Here is a 16,867-nt window from a genome sequence, read left to right as displayed (position 1 = left end):
ACTTACAAACTGATCTTCTGTGTGTCGGTTCCTTTTAGATAGCTGCACAGATGCTTAGATTCAGCGAGTTAGAAACAAGTTTCTTCGAATAGCTGCGTTTGGACATTCCAGAGTGGAAGGGAGTCCAGGGTGTAATGAGAAATATCTGGCTCTAAAACAAAACGGAGCTATCTAGCAGAATGGTTCTCAATGTCTGCATTCACCTTACAGAGTTAAACTGATTTGTGTTTTCAGCACTTCAGACACCTTTCCTTTAGGGAATGTACAAACAGTCACATCCAGCCCTTTAGTGGCCTATAAGATTTAGCGGTAAGAATGCGTTTAAAACACAGAAAACCTGCTTCCTACAAACCGATCTGCTGTGTGTTGGTTCCGTTTAGGAAGTTGCATCCACGTTTAGATTGAGCGAGTTAGAAACACGTTTCTTCAAAGAGCTGCCTTTGGACATTCCAGAGTGGAAGGGAGTACAGGCTGTAATGAGAAATATCTGGCTCTAAAACAAAAACGGACCTATCGAGCAGAATCCTTGTCAAGGCGTCCATTCAACTTACAGACTTAAACTGATGTGTCTTGGCAGCAGTTTGGAAACCCTTTCTTTTGAGAATGTAAAACAGTCATTTCCAGCCCTACAGTAGCATATAAGAGTTAGCAGTAAGAATGCGTTTAAAACACAGAAGACCCGCTTCTTCCAAAGTGATCTGCGGTGTGTTGGTTCCATTTAGGGAGTCTCATCTATGTTTAGATTCATCGAGTTAGAAACACGTTTCTTCTAAACGTTGCGTTTGGATACTCCAGAGTGGAAGGGAGAACAGGCTGTAATGAGAAATATCTGGCTCTAAAACAAAATCGGAGCTATCTAGCAGAGAAGTTGTCAATGTGTGCATTCAACTGACAGAGTTTAACTCATGTGTGTCTGCAGCAGTTCAGAAACCCTTTCTTTAGGGAACGTGTGTGGAAACAGTCATTTCCAGCCCTATAGTGGCATAGTAGAGTAAGCCGTGAGAATGCGTTGAAAACACAGAAGAGCCGCTTCTAACAAACTGATCTGCAGTGTGTTGGTTCCGTTTAGGAAGTTGCATCTATGTTTCGATTCAGCGAGTCAGAAACACGTTTCTTCTACAAGCTGCGTTTGGACTTTCCAGAGTGTAAGGGGGTACAGTTTGTAATGAGAAACGTCTGGCTCCAAAACGAAAACGGAGCTATCTAGAGCAGAAAGGCTGTCCATGTGTGCATTCACCTTACATAATTAAACCGATGTGTGTTTGCAGCAGTTCAGAAACCCTTTCTTTAGAGAATGTAGAAACAGTTATTTCCAGCCCTATAGTGGCATCTAAGAGTTAGTCGTAAGAAGGCGTTTAAAACAGAAAAGACCCTATTCTCACAAACCGATCTGCTGTGTGTTGGTTCCTTTTAGGAAGTTGCATCTATGTATAGATTCAGCGTGTTCGAAACACGTTACTTTTAAAAGCTGCGTTTGGATATTCCAGAGCGGAAGGGAGTACAGGCTGTAATGAGAAATAGCTGGCTCTTAAACAAAGCTGAACTATCTAGCGGAATGGGTGTCCATGTTAGCATTCAACTTACAGAGTTAAACTAATGTGTGTTTGCAGCGTTTCAGATCCCTAGGTTTGAAGAGTGTAGAAACAGTCATTTCCAGCCCTGTTGTGGAATATTAGAGTTAGCAGTCAGAATCCGTTTAAAAGACAGAAGACGCGCTATTTACAAACTGATCTGCTGTGTGTTGGATCCTTTTAGATAGTTGCATCTATGTTCAGATTCAGCGAGTTAGAAACTCGTTTCTTCTAAAAGCTGCGTTTGGACACTCCAGAGTGGAAGGGGGTAGAAGCTGTAATGACAAATATCTGGCTCCAAAACAAACACGGAGCTATCTAGCACAATGGTTGTCCATGTGTGCATTCAGCTTACAGACTTAAACTGACGTGCGTTTGCAGCACTTCACAAACCCTTTCTTTAGAGAACGTACAGTCATTTCCATCCCTATAGAGGCATATAAGAGTCAGCAGTAAGAATACGTTTAAAAGACACATAACCCGCTTCTTACAAACGGATCTGCTGTGTGTTGGTTTTTTTTTATAGGAAGCTGCATCTATGTTTCAATTCAGCGAGTTAGAAACAGGTTTCTTCTAAAAATTGCGTTGGGACAGTCCCGAGTGGAAGGGAGCACAGGCTGGAATCAGAAATACCTGGCTCTAAAACAAAAACAGCTATGTAGCGGAATGTTTGCCAATGTGTGCATTCAACTTAAACGGATGTGTGTTTGCAGCTATTCGGCAACCTTTTCTTTAGTTACGCTAGAAACAGTCATTTGTAGCCCTATAGTGGCATATGAGAGTTAGCAGTAAGAAGGCGTTTAAAACACAGAAGACCCGCTTCTTACAAACCCATCTGCTGTGTGTTGGTTCCTTTTAGGAAGTTGATTCTATGTTTACATTCAGCGAGTTAGAAACACGTTTCTTCTAAAAGCTGCGTTTGGACATTCCATAGTGGAAGGGACTACAGGCTGTAATGAGAAATAGCTGGCTCTAAAACAAAGACGGAACTATCTAGCAGAATGGTTGTCCATGTTAGCATTCAACTTACAGAGTTAAACCAATGTATGTTTTCAGCATTTCTGATCCCCTTTGTTTGGAGAATATAGAAACAGACATTTCCAGCCCTATAGTGCCATAGAAGAGTTGGCAGTCAGAATGCATTTAAAACTCAGAAGACCCGCTATTTACAAACTGATCTGCTGTGTGTTGGTTCCTTTGAGATAGTTGCATCTATGTTCAGATTCAGCGAGTTAGAAACACGTTTCTTCTAAAAGCTGCGTTTGGATACTCCAGAGTGGAAGGGGATCGAAGTTTTAATGAGAAATATCTGGCTCCGAAACAAAAACGGAGCTGTGTAGCACAATGCTTGTCGATGTGTGCATTCACCTTACAGAATTAAACTGATGTGTGTTTGCAGCACTTCAGAGACCTTTTCTTTAGAGAATGTACATTCATTTCCAGCCCTATAGAGGCATCTAAGAGTCGGCAGTAAGAATGCGTTTAAAAGACACAAAACACGCTTCTTACAAAAGGATATGCTGTGTGTAGGTTTTTTTTTTTTTTTTTATAGGAAGTTGCATCTATGTTTAAATTCAGCGAGTTAGAGAAAGGTTTCTTCTAAAAATTGCGTTTGGCCGTTACCGAGTGGAAGGGAGTACAGGCTGTAATCAGAAATACCTGGCTCTAAAATAAAAACTGAGCTATCTAGCGGAATGTTTGTCATCGTGTGCTTTCAACTCAAACTGGTGTGTGTTTGCAGCTATTCGGCAACCTTTTCTTTAGAGACTGTAGAAACAGTCATCTCTGGCCCTATATTGGCATGAAAGAGGTAGCAGTAAGAATGCGTTTAAAACACAGAAGACCCGCTTCTTACAAACCGATCTGCTGTGTGTTGGTTCCTTTGAGGAAGTTGATTCTATGTTTAGATTCGGCGAGTTAGAAACACGTTTCTTCTGAAAGCTGCGTTTGGACATTCCAGAGTGGAGGGGAGTACAGGCCGTAATGAGAAATATCTGGCTCTGCAACGAAAACGGAGCTATCTAGCAGAATGGTTGTCAACGTGTCCATTCAACTAACACTATTAAACCGATGTGTATTTGCAGCAGTTCAGAAACCCTTTCTTTAGCGAATGTAGAAACAGTCATTTCCAGCCCTCTAGTGTTACGTAAGAGTTAGCAGTAAGAATGCGTTTAAAACGCAGAAGACCCGCTACTTACAAACTGATCTTCTGTGTGTCGGTTCCTTTTAGATAGCTGCACAGATGCTTAGATTCAGCGAGTTAGAAACAAGTTTCTTCGAATAGCTGCGTTTGGACATTCCAGAGTGGAAGGGAGTCCAGGGTGTAATGAGAAATATCTGGCTCTAAAACAAAACGGAGCTATCTAGCAGAATGGTTCTCAATGTCTGCATTCACCTTACAGAGTTAAACTGATTTGTGTTTTCAGCACTTCAGACACCTTTCCTTTAGGGAATGTACAAACAGTCACATCCAGCCCTTTAGTGGCCTATAAGATTTAGCGGTAAGAATGCGTTTAAAACACAGAAAACCTGCTTCCTACAAACCGATCTGCTGTGTGTTGGTTCCGTTTAGGAAGTTGCATCCACGTTTAGATTGAGCGAGTTAGAAACACGTTTCTTCAAAGAGCTGCCTTTGGACATTCCAGAGTGGAAGGGAGTACAGGCTGTAATGAGAAATATCTGGCTCTAAAACAAAAACGGACCTATCGAGCAGAATCCTTGTCAAGGCGTCCATTCAACTTACAGACTTAAACTGATGTGTCTTGGCAGCAGTTTGGAAACCCTTTCTTTTGAGAATGTAAAACAGTCATTTCCAGCCCTACAGTAGCATATAAGAGTTAGCAGTAAGAATGCGTTTAAAACACAGAAGACCCGCTTCTTCCAAAGTGATCTGCGGTGTGTTGGTTCCATTTAGGGAGTCTCATCTATGTTTAGATTCATCGAGTTAGAAACACGTTTCTTCTAAACGTTGCGTTTGGATACTCCAGAGTGGAAGGGAGAACAGGCTGTAATGAGAAATATCTGGCTCTAAAACAAAATCGGAGCTATCTAGCAGAGAAGTTGTCAATGTGTGCATTCAACTGACAGAGTTTAACTCATGTGTGTCTGCAGCAGTTCAGAAACCCTTTCTTTAGGGAACGTGTGTGGAAACAGTCATTTCCAGCCCTATAGTGGCATAGTAGAGTAAGCCGTGAGAATGCGTTGAAAACACAGAAGAGCCGCTTCTAACAAACTGATCTGCAGTGTGTTGGTTCCGTTTAGGAAGTTGCATCTATGTTTCGATTCAGCGAGTCAGAAACACGTTTCTTCTACAAGCTGCGTTTGGACTTTCCAGAGTGTAAGGGGGTACAGTTTGTAATGAGAAACGTCTGGCTCCAAAACGAAAACGGAGCTATCTAGAGCAGAAAGGCTGTCCATGTGTGCATTCACCTTACATAATTAAACCGATGTGTGTTTGCAGCAGTTCAGAAACCCTTTCTTTAGAGAATGTAGAAACAGTTATTTCCAGCCCTATAGTGGCATCTAAGAGTTAGTCGTAAGAAGGCGTTTAAAACAGAAAAGACCCTATTCTCACAAACCGATCTGCTGTGTGTTGGTTCCTTTTAGGAAGTTGCATCTATGTATAGATTCAGCGTGTTCGAAACACGTTACTTTTAAAAGCTGCGTTTGGATATTCCAGAGCGGAAGGGAGTACAGGCTGTAATGAGAAATAGCTGGCTCTTAAACAAAGCTGAACTATCTAGCGGAATGGGTGTCCATGTTAGCATTCAACTTACAGAGTTAAACTAATGTGTGTTTGCAGCGTTTCAGATCCCTAGGTTTGAAGAGTGTAGAAACAGTCATTTCCAGCCCTGTTGTGGAATATTAGAGTTAGCAGTCAGAATCCGTTTAAAAGACAGAAGACGCGCTATTTACAAACTGATCTGCTGTGTGTTGGATCCTTTTAGATACTTGCATCTATGTTCAGATTCAGCGAGTTAGAAACTCGTTTCTTCTAAAAGCTGCGTTTGGACACTCCAGAGTGGAAGGGGGTAGAAGCTGTAATGACAAATATCTGGCTCCAAAACAAACACGGAGCTATCTAGCACAATGGTTGTCCATGTGTGCATTCAGCTTACAGACTTAAACTGACGTGCGTTTGCAGCACTTCACAAACCCTTTCTTTAGAGAACGTACAGTCATTTCCATCCCTATAGAGGCATATAAGAGTCAGCAGTAAGAATACGTTTAAAAGACACATAACCCGCTTCTTACAAACGGATCTGCTGTGTGTTGGTTTTTTTTTATAGGAAGCTGCATCTATGTTTCAATTCAGCGAGTTAGAAACAGGTTTCTTCTAAAAATTGCGTTGGGACAGTCCCGAGTGGAAGGGAGCACAGGCTGGAATCAGAAATACCTGGCTCTAAAACAAAAACAGCTATGTAGCGGAATGTTTGCCAATGTGTGCATTCAACTTAAACGGATGTGTGTTTGCAGCTATTCGGCAACCTTTTCTTTAGTTACGCTAGAAACAGTCATTTGTAGCCCTATAGTGGCATATGAGAGTTAGCAGTAAGAAGGCGTTTAAAACACAGAAGACCCGCTTCTTACAAACCCATCTGCTGTGTGTTGGTTCCTTTTAGGAAGTTGATTCTATGTTTACATTCAGCGAGTTAGAAACACGTTTCTTCTAAAAGCTGCGTTTGGACATTCCATAGTGGAAGGGACTACAGGCTGTAATGAGAAATAGCTGGCTCTAAAACAAAGACGGAACTATCTAGCAGAATGGTTGTCCATGTTAGCATTCAACTTACAGAGTTAAACCAATGTATGTTTTCAGCATTTCTGATCCCCTTTGTTTGGAGAATATAGAAACAGACATTTCCAGCCCTATAGTGCCATAGAAGAGTTGGCAGTCAGAATGCATTTAAAACTCAGAAGACCCGCTATTTACAAACTGATCTGCTGTGTGTTGGTTCCTTTGAGATAGTTGCATCTATGTTCAGATTCAGCGAGTTAGAAACACGTTTCTTCTAAAAGCTGCGTTTGGATACTCCAGAGTGGAAGGGGATCGAAGTTTTAATGAGAAATATCTGGCTCCGAAACAAAAACGGAGCTGTGTAGCACAATGCTTGTCGATGTGTGCATTCACCTTACAGAATTAAACTGATGTGTGTTTGCAGCACTTCAGAGACCTTTTCTTTAGAGAATGTACATTCATTTCCAGCCCTATAGAGGCATCTAAGAGTCGGCAGTAAGAATGCGTTTAAAAGACACAAAACACGCTTCTTACAAAAGGATATGCTGTGTGTAGGTTTTTTTTTTTTTTTTTTATAGGAAGTTGCATCTATGTTTAAATTCAGCGAGTTAGAGAAAGGTTTCTTCTAAAAATTGCGTTTGGCCGTTACCGAGTGGAAGGGAGTACAGGCTGTAATCAGAAATACCTGGCTCTAAAATAAAAACTGAGCTATCTAGCGGAATGTTTGTCATCGTGTGCTTTCAACTCAAACTGGTGTGTGTTTGCAGCTATTCGGCAACCTTTTCTTTAGAGACTGTAGAAACAGTCATCTCTGGCCCTATATTGGCATGAAAGAGGTAGCAGTAAGAATGCGTTTAAAACACAGAAGACCCGCTTCTTACAAACCGATCTGCTGTGTGTTGGTTCCTTTGAGGAAGTTGATTCTATGTTTAGATTCGGCGAGTTAGAAACACGTTTCTTCTGAAAGCTGCGTTTGGACATTCCAGAGTGGAGGGGAGTACAGGCCGTAATGAGAAATATCTGGCTCTGCAACGAAAACGGAGCTATCTAGCAGAATGATTGTCAACGTGTCCATTCAACTAACACTATTAAACCGATGTGTATTTGCAGCAGTTCAGAAACCCTTTCTTTAGCGAATGTAGAAACAGTCATTTCCAGCCCTCTAGTGTTACGTAAGAGTTAGCAGTAAGAATGCGTTTAAAACGCAGAAGACCCGCTACTTACAAACTGATCTTCTGTGTGTCGGTTCCTTTTAGATAGCTGCACAGATGCTTAGATTCAGCGAGTTAGAAACAAGTTTCTTCGAATAGCTGCGTTTGGACATTCCAGAGTGGAAGGGAGTCCAGGGTGTAATGAGAAATATCTGGCTCTAAAACAAAACGGAGCTATCTAGCAGAATGGTTCTCAATGTCTGCATTCACCTTACAGAGTTAAACTGATTTGTGTTTTCAGCACTTCAGACACCTTTCCTTTAGGGAATGTACAAACAGTCACATCCAGCCCTTTAGTGGCCTATAAGATTTAGCGGTAAGAATGCGTTTAAAACACAGAAAACCTGCTTCCTACAAACCGATCTGCTGTGTGTTGGTTCCGTTTAGGAAGTTGCATCCACGTTTAGATTGAGCGAGTTAGAAACACGTTTCTTCAAAGAGCTGCCTTTGGACATTCCAGAGTGGAAGGGAGTACAGGCTGTAATGAGAAATATCTGGCTCTAAAACAAAAACGGACCTATCGAGCAGAATCCTTGTCAAGGCGTCCATTCAACTTACAGACTTAAACTGATGTGTCTTGGCAGCAGTTTGGAAACCCTTTCTTTTGAGAATGTAAAACAGTCATTTCCAGCCCTACAGTAGCATATAAGAGTTAGCAGTAAGAATGCGTTTAAAACACAGAAGACCCGCTTCTTCCAAAGTGATCTGCGGTGTGTTGGTTCCATTTAGGGAGTCTCATCTATGTTTAGATTCATCGAGTTAGAAACACGTTTCTTCTAAACGTTGCGTTTGGATACTCCAGAGTGGAAGGGAGAACAGGCTGTAATGAGAAATATCTGGCTCTAAAACAAAATCGGAGCTATCTAGCAGAGAAGTTGTCAATGTGTGCATTCAACTGACAGAGTTTAACTCATGTGTGTCTGCAGCAGTTCAGAAACCCTTTCTTTAGGGAACGTGTGTGGAAACAGTCATTTCCAGCCCTATAGTGGCATAGTAGAGTAAGCCGTGAGAATGCGTTGAAAACACAGAAGAGCCGCTTCTAACAAACTGATCTGCAGTGTGTTGGTTCCGTTTAGGAAGTTGCATCTATGTTTCGATTCAGCGAGTCAGAAACACGTTTCTTCTACAAGCTGCGTTTGGACTTTCCAGAGTGTAAGGGGGTACAGTTTGTAATGAGAAACGTCTGGCTCCAAAACGAACACGGAGCTATCTAGAGCAGAAAGGCTGTCCATGTGTGCATTCACCTTACATAATTAAACCGATGTGTGTTTGCAGCAGTTCAGAAACCCTTTCTTTAGAGAATGTAGAAACAGTTATTTCCAGCCCTATAGTGGCATCTAAGAGTTAGTCGTAAGAAGGCGTTTAAAACAGAAAAGACCCTATTCTCACAAACCGATCTGCTGTGTGTTGGTTCCTTTTAGGAAGTTGCATCTATGTATAGATTCAGCGTGTTCGAAACACGTTACTTTTAAAAGCTGCGTTTGGATATTCCAGAGCGGAAGGGAGTACAGGCTGTAATGAGAAATAGCTGGCTCTTAAACAAAGCTGAACTATCTAGCGGAATGGGTGTCCATGTTAGCATTCAACTTACAGAGTTAAACTAATGTGTGTTTGCAGCGTTTCAGATCCCTAGGTTTGAAGAGTGTAGAAACAGTCATTTCCAGCCCTGTTGTGGAATATTAGAGTTAGCAGTCAGAATCCGTTTAAAAGACAGAAGACGCGCTATTTACAAACTGATCTGCTGTGTGTTGGATCCTTTTAGATACTTGCATCTATGTTCAGATTCAGCGAGTTAGAAACTCGTTTCTTCTAAAAGCTGCGTTTGGACACTCCAGAGTGGAAGGGGGTAGAAGCTGTAATGACAAATATCTGGCTCCAAAACAAACACGGAGCTATCTAGCACAATGGTTGTCCATGTGTGCATTCAGCTTACAGACTTAAACTGACGTGCGTTTGCAGCACTTCACAAACCCTTTCTTTAGAGAACGTACAGTCATTTCCATCCCTATAGAGGCATATAAGAGTCAGCAGTAAGAATACGTTTAAAAGACACATAACCCGCTTCTTACAAACGGATCTGCTGTGTGTTGGTTTTTTTTTATAGGAAGCTGCATCTATGTTTCAATTCAGCGAGTTAGAAACAGGTTTCTTCTAAAAATTGCGTTGGGACAGTCCCGAGTGGAAGGGAGCACAGGCTGGAATCAGAAATACCTGGCTCTAAAACAAAAACAGCTATGTAGCGGAATGTTTGCCAATGTGTGCATTCAACTTAAACGGATGTGTGTTTGCAGCTATTCGGCAACCTTTTCTTTAGTTACGCTAGAAACAGTCATTTGTAGCCCTATAGTGGCATATGAGAGTTAGCAGTAAGAAGGCGTTTAAAACACAGAAGACCCGCTTCTTACAAACCCATCTGCTGTGTGTTGGTTCCTTTTAGGAAGTTGATTCTATGTTTACATTCAGCGAGTTAGAAACACGTTTCTTCTAAAAGCTGCGTTTGGACATTCCATAGTGGAAGGGACTACAGGCTGTAATGAGAAATAGCTGGCTCTAAAACAAAGACGGAACTATCTAGCAGAATGGTTGTCCATGTTAGCATTCAACTTACAGAGTTAAACCAATGTATGTTTTCAGCATTTCTGATCCCCTTTGTTTGGAGAATATAGAAACAGACATTTCCAGCCCTATAGTGCCATAGAAGAGTTGGCAGTCAGAATGCGTTTAAAACTCAGAAGACCCGCTATTTACAAACTGATCTGCTGTGTGTTGGTTCCTTTGAGATAGTTGCATCTATGTTCAGATTCAGCGAGTTAGAAACACGTTTCTTCTAAAAGCTGCGTTTGGATACTCCAGAGTGGAAGGGGATCGAAGTTTTAATGAGAAATATCTGGCTCCGAAACAAAAACGGAGCTGTGTAGCACAATGCTTGTCGATGTGTGCATTCACCTTACAGAATTAAACTGATGTGTGTTTGCAGCACTTCAGAGACCTTTTCTTTAGAGAATGTACATTCATTTCCAGCCCTATAGAGGCATCTAAGAGTCGGCAGTAAGAATGCGTTTAAAAGACACAAAACACGCTTCTTACAAAAGGATATGCTGTGTGTAGGTTTTTTTTTTTTTTTTTTTTTATAGGAAGTTGCATCTATGTTTAAATTCAGCGAGTTAGAGAAAGGTTTCTTCTAAAAATTGCGTTTGGCCGTTACCGAGTGGAAGGGAGTACAGGCTGTAATCAGAAATACCTGGCTCTAAAATAAAAACTGAGCTATCTAGCGGAATGTTTGTCATCGTGTGCTTTCAACTCAAACTGGTGTGTGTTTGCAGCTATTCGGCAACCTTTTCTTTAGAGACTGTAGAAACAGTCATCTCTGGCCCTATATTGGCATGAAAGAGGTAGCAGTAAGAATGCGTTTAAAACACAGAAGACCCGCTTCTTACAAACCGATCTGCTGTGTGTTGGTTCCTTTGAGGAAGTTGATTCTATGTTTAGATTCGGCGAGTTAGAAACACGTTTCTTCTGAAAGCTGCGTTTGGACATTCCAGAGTGGAGGGGAGTACAGGCCGTAATGAGAAATATCTGGCTCTGCAACGAAAACGGAGCTATCTAGCAGAATGGTTGTCAACGTGTCCATTCAACTAACACTATTAAACCGATGTGTATTTGCAGCAGTTCAGAAACCCTTTCTTTAGCGAATGTAGAAACAGTCATTTCCAGCCCTCTAGTGTTACGTAAGAGTTAGCAGTAAGAATGCGTTTAAAACGCAGAAGACCCGCTACTTACAAACTGATCTTCTGTGTGTCGGTTCCTTTTAGATAGCTGCACAGATGCTTAGATTCAGCGAGTTAGAAACAAGTTTCTTCGAATAGCTGCGTTTGGACATTCCAGAGTGGAAGGGAGTCCAGGGTGTAATGAGAAATATCTGGCTCTAAAACAAAACGGAGCTATCTAGCAGAATGGTTCTCAATGTCTGCATTCACCTTACAGAGTTAAACTGATTTGTGTTTTCAGCACTTCAGACACCTTTCCTTTAGGGAATGTACAAACAGTCACATCCAGCCCTTTAGTGGCCTATAAGATTTAGCGGTAAGAATGCGTTTAAAACACAGAAAACCTGCTTCCTACAAACCGATCTGCTGTGTGTTGGTTCCGTTTAGGAAGTTGCATCCACGTTTAGATTGAGCGAGTTAGAAACACGTTTCTTCAAAGAGCTGCCTTTGGACATTCCAGAGTGGAAGGGAGTACAGGCTGTAATGAGAAATATCTGGCTCTAAAACAAAAACGGACCTATCGAGCAGAATCCTTGTCAAGGCGTCCATTCAACTTACAGACTTAAACTGATGTGTCTTGGCAGCAGTTTGGAAACCCTTTCTTTTGAGAATGTAAAACAGTCATTTCCAGCCCTACAGTAGCATATAAGAGTTAGCAGTAAGAATGCGTTTAAAACACAGAAGACCCGCTTCTTCCAAAGTGATCTGCGGTGTGTTGGTTCCATTTAGGGAGTCTCATCTATGTTTAGATTCATCGAGTTAGAAACACGTTTCTTCTAAACGTTGCGTTTGGATACTCCAGAGTGGAAGGGAGAACAGGCTGTAATGAGAAATATCTGGCTCTAAAAATCGGAGCTATCTAGCAGAGAAGTTGTCAATGTGTGCATTCAACTGACAGAGTTTAACTCATGTGTGTCTGCAGCAGTTCAGAAACCCTTTCTTTAGGGAACGTGTGTGGAAACAGTCATTTCCAGCCCTATAGTGGCATATTAGAGTAAGCCGTGAGAATGCGTTGAAAACACAGAAGAGCCGCTTCTAACAAACTGATCTGCAGTGTGTTGGTTCCGTTTAGGAAGTTGCATCTATGTTTCGATTCAGCGAGTCAGAAACACGTTTCTTCTACAAGCTGCGTTTGGACTTTCCAGAGTGTAAGGGGGTACAGTTTGTAATGAGAAACGTCTGGCTCCAAAACGAAAACGGAGCTATCTAGAGCAGAAAGGCTGTCCATGTGTGCATTCACCTTACATAATTAAACCGATGTGTGTTTGCAGCAGTTCAGAAACCCTTTCTTTAGAGAATGTAGAAACAGTTATTTCCAGCCCTATAGTGGCATCTAAGAGTTAGTCGTAAGAAGGCGTTTAAAACAGAAAAGACCCTATTCTCACAAACCGATCTGCTGTGTGTTGGTTCCTTTTAGGAAGTTGCATCTATGTATAGATTCAGCGTGTTCGAAACACGTTACTTTTAAAAGCTGCGTTTGGATATTCCAGAGCGGAAGGGAGTACAGGCTGTAATGAGAAATAGCTGGCTCTTAAACAAAGCTGAACTATCTAGCGGAATGGGTGTCCATGTTAGCATTCAACTTACAGAGTTAAACTAATGTGTGTTTGCAGCGTTTCAGATCCCTAGGTTTGAAGAGTGTAGAAACAGTCATTTCCAGCCCTGTTGTGGAATATTAGAGTTAGCAGTCAGAATCCGTTTAAAAGACAGAAGACGCGCTATTTACAAACTGATCTGCTGTGTGTTGGATCCTTGTAGATACTTGCATCTATGTTCAGATTCAGTGAGTTAGAAACTCATATCTTCTAAAAGCTGCGTTTGGACACTCCAGAGTGGAAGGGGGTAGAGGCTGTAATAACAAATATCTGGCTCCAAAACAAACACGGAGCTATCTAGCACAATGGTTGTCCATGTGTGCATTCAGCTTACAGACTTAAACTGACGTGCGTTTGCAGCACTTCACAAACCCTTTCTTTAGAGATCGTACAGTCATTTCCATCCCTATAGAGGCATATAAGAGTCAGCAGTAAGAATACGTTTAAAAGACACATAACCCGCTTCTTACAAACATATCTGCTCTGTGTTGGTTTTTTTTATAGGAAGCTGCATCTATGTTTCAATTCAGCGAGTTTGAAACAGGTTTCTTCTAAAAATTGCATTGGGACAGTCCCGAGTGGAAGGGAGCACAGGCTGGAATCAGAAATACGTGGCTCTAAAACAAAAACAGCTATGTAGCGGAATGTTTGCCAATGTGTGCATTGAACTTAAACGGATGTGTGTTTGCAGCTCTTCGGCAACCTTTTCTTTAGTTACGCTAGAAACAGTCATTTGTAGCCCTATAGTGGCATATGAGAGTTAGCAGTAAGAAGGCGTTTAAAACACAGAAGACCCGCTTCTTACAAACCCATCTGCTGTGTGTTGGTTCCTTTTAGGAAGTTGATTCTATGTTTACATTCAGCGAGTTAGAAACACATTTCTTCTAAAAGCTGCGTTTGGACATTCCATAGTGGAAGGGACTACAGGCTGTAATGAGAAATAGCTGGCTCTAAAACAAAGACGGAACTATCTAGCAGAATGGTTGTCCATGTTAGCATTCAACTTACAGAGTTAAACCAATGTATGTTTTCAGCATTTCTGATCCCCTTTGTTTGGAGAATATAGAAACAGACATTTCCAGCCCTATAGTGCCATAGAAGAGTTGGCAGTCAGAATGCGTTTAAAACTCAGAAGACCCGCTATTTACAAACTGATCTGCTGTGTGTTGGTTCCTTTGAGATAGTTGCATCTATGTTCAGATTCAGCGAGTTAGAAACACGTTTCTTCTAAAAGCTGCGTTTGGATACTCCAGAGTGGAAGGGGATCGAAGTTTTAATGAGAAATATCTGGCTCCGAAACAAAAACGGAGCTGTGTAGCACAATGCTTGTCGATGTGTGCATTCACCTTACAGAATTAAACTGATGTGTGTTTGCAGCACTTCAGAGACCTTTTCTTTAGAGAATGTACATTCATTTCCAGCCCTATAGAGGCATCTAAGAGTCGGCAGTAAGAATGCGTTTAAAAGACACAAAACACGCTTCTTACAAAAGGATATGCTGTGTGTAGGTTTTTTTTTTTTTTTTTTTATAGGAAGTTGCATCTATGTTTAAATTCAGCGAGTTAGAGAAAGGTTTCTTCTAAAAATTGCGTTTGGCCGTTACCGAGTGGAAGGGAGTACAGGCTGTAATCAGAAATACCTGGCTCTAAAATAAAAACTGAGCTATCTAGCGGAATGTTTGTCATCGTGTGCTTTCAACTCAAACTGGTGTGTGTTTGCAGCTATTCGGCAACCTTTTCTTTAGAGACTGTAGAAACAGTCATCTCTGGCCCTATATTGGCATGAAAGAGGTAGCAGTAAGAATGCGTTTAAAACACAGAAGACCCGCTTCTTACAAACCGATCTGCTGTGTGTTGGTTCCTTTGAGGAAGTTGATTCTATGTTTAGATTCGGCGAGTTAGAAACACGTTTCTTCTGAAAGCTGCGTTTGGACATTCCAGAGTGGAGGGGAGTACAGGCCGTAATGAGAAATATCTGGCTCTGCAACGAAAACGGAGCTATCTAGCAGAATGGTTGTCAACGTGTCCATTCAACTAACACTATTAAACCGATGTGTATTTGCAGCAGTTCAGAAACCCTTTCTTTAGCGAATGTAGAAACAGTCATTTCCAGCCCTCTAGTGTTACGTAAGAGTTAGCAGTAAGAATGCGTTTAAAACGCAGAAGACCCGCTACTTACAAACTGATCTTCTGTGTGTCGGTTCCTTTTAGATAGCTGCACAGATGCTTAGATTCAGCGAGTTAGAAACAAGTTTCTTCGAATAGCTGCGTTTGGACATTCCAGAGTGGAAGGGAGTCCAGGGTGTAATGAGAAATATCTGGCTCTAAAACAAAACGGAGCTATCTAGCAGAATGGTTCTCAATGTCTGCATTCACCTTACAGAGTTAAACTGATTTGTGTTTTCAGCACTTCAGACACCTTTCCTTTAGGGAATGTACAAACAGTCACATCCAGCCCTTTAGTGGCCTATAAGATTTAGCGGTAAGAATGCGTTTAAAACACAGAAAACCTGCTTCCTACAAACCGATCTGCTGTGTGTTGGTTCCGTTTAGGAAGTTGCATCCACGTTTAGATTGAGCGAGTTAGAAACACGTTTCTTCAAAGAGCTGCCTTTGGACATTCCAGAGTGGAAGGGAGTACAGGCTGTAATGAGAAATATCTGGCTCTAAAACAAAAACGGACCTATCGAGCAGAATCCTTGTCAAGGCGTCCATTCAACTTACAGACTTAAACTGATGTGTCTTGGCAGCAGTTTGGAAACCCTTTCTTTTGAGAATGTAAAACAGTCATTTCCAGCCCTACAGTAGCATATAAGAGTTAGCAGTAAGAATGCATTTAAAACACAGAAGACCCGCTTCTTCCAAAGTGATCTGCGGTGTGTTGGTTCCATTTAGGGAGTCTCATCTATGTTTAGATTCATCGAGTTAGAAACACGTTTCTTCTAAACGTTGCGTTTGGATACTCCAGAGTGGAAGGGAGAACAGGCTGTAATGAGAAATATCTGGCTCTAAAACAAAATCGGAGCTATCTAGCAGAGAAGTTGTCAATGTGTGCATTCAACTGACAGAGTTTAACTCATGTGTGTCTGCAGCAGTTCAGAAACCCTTTCTTTAGGGAACGTGTGTGGAAACAGTCATTTCCAGCCCTATAGTGGCATAGTAGAGTAAGCCGTGAGAATGCGTTGAAAACACAGAAGAGCCGCTTCTAACAAACTGATCTGCAGTGTGTTGGTTCCGTTTAGGAAGTTGCATCTATGTTTCGATTCAGCGAGTCAGAAACACGTTTCTTCTACAAGCTGCGTTTGGACTTTCCAGAGTGTAAGGGGGTACAGTTTGTAATGAGAAACGTCTGGCTCCAAAACGAAAACGGAGCTATCTAGAGCAGAAAGGCTGTCCATGTGTGCATTCACCTTACATAATTAAACCGATGTGTGTTTGCAGCAGTTCAGAAACCCTTTCTTTAGAGAATGTAGAAACAGTTATTTCCAGCCCTATAGTGGCATCTAAGAGTTAGTCGTAAGAAGGCGTTTAAAACAGAAAAGACCCTATTCTCACAAACCGATCTGCTGTGTGTTGGTTCCTTTTAGGAAGTTGCATCTATGTATAGATTCAGCGTGTTCGAAACACGTTACTTTTAAAAGCTGCGTTTGGATATTCCAGAGCGGAAGGGAGTACAGGCTGTAATGAGAAATAGCTGGCTCTTAAACAAAGCTGAACTATCTAGCGGAATGGGTGTCCATGTTAGCATTCAACTTACAGAGTTAAACTAATGTGTGTTTGCAGCGTTTCAGATCCCTAGGTTTGAAGAGTGTAGAAACAGTCATTTCCAGCCCTGTTGTGGAATATTAGAGTTAGCAGTCAGAATCCGTTTAAAAGACAGAAGACGCGCTATTTACAAACTGATCTGCTGTGTGTTGGATCCTTGTAGATACTTGCATCTATGTTCAGATTCAGTGAGTTAGAAACTCATATCTTCTAAAAGCTGC

Source organism: Saimiri boliviensis, chromosome Y (genome assembly GCF_048565385.1).
Source record: "Saimiri boliviensis isolate mSaiBol1 chromosome Y, mSaiBol1.pri, whole genome shotgun sequence".
Classification (NCBI taxonomy): domain Eukaryota; kingdom Metazoa; phylum Chordata; class Mammalia; order Primates; family Cebidae; genus Saimiri; species Saimiri boliviensis.
The sequence above is the reverse complement of the archived record's forward strand: the minus strand, read 5'-3'. Positions refer to the sequence as shown.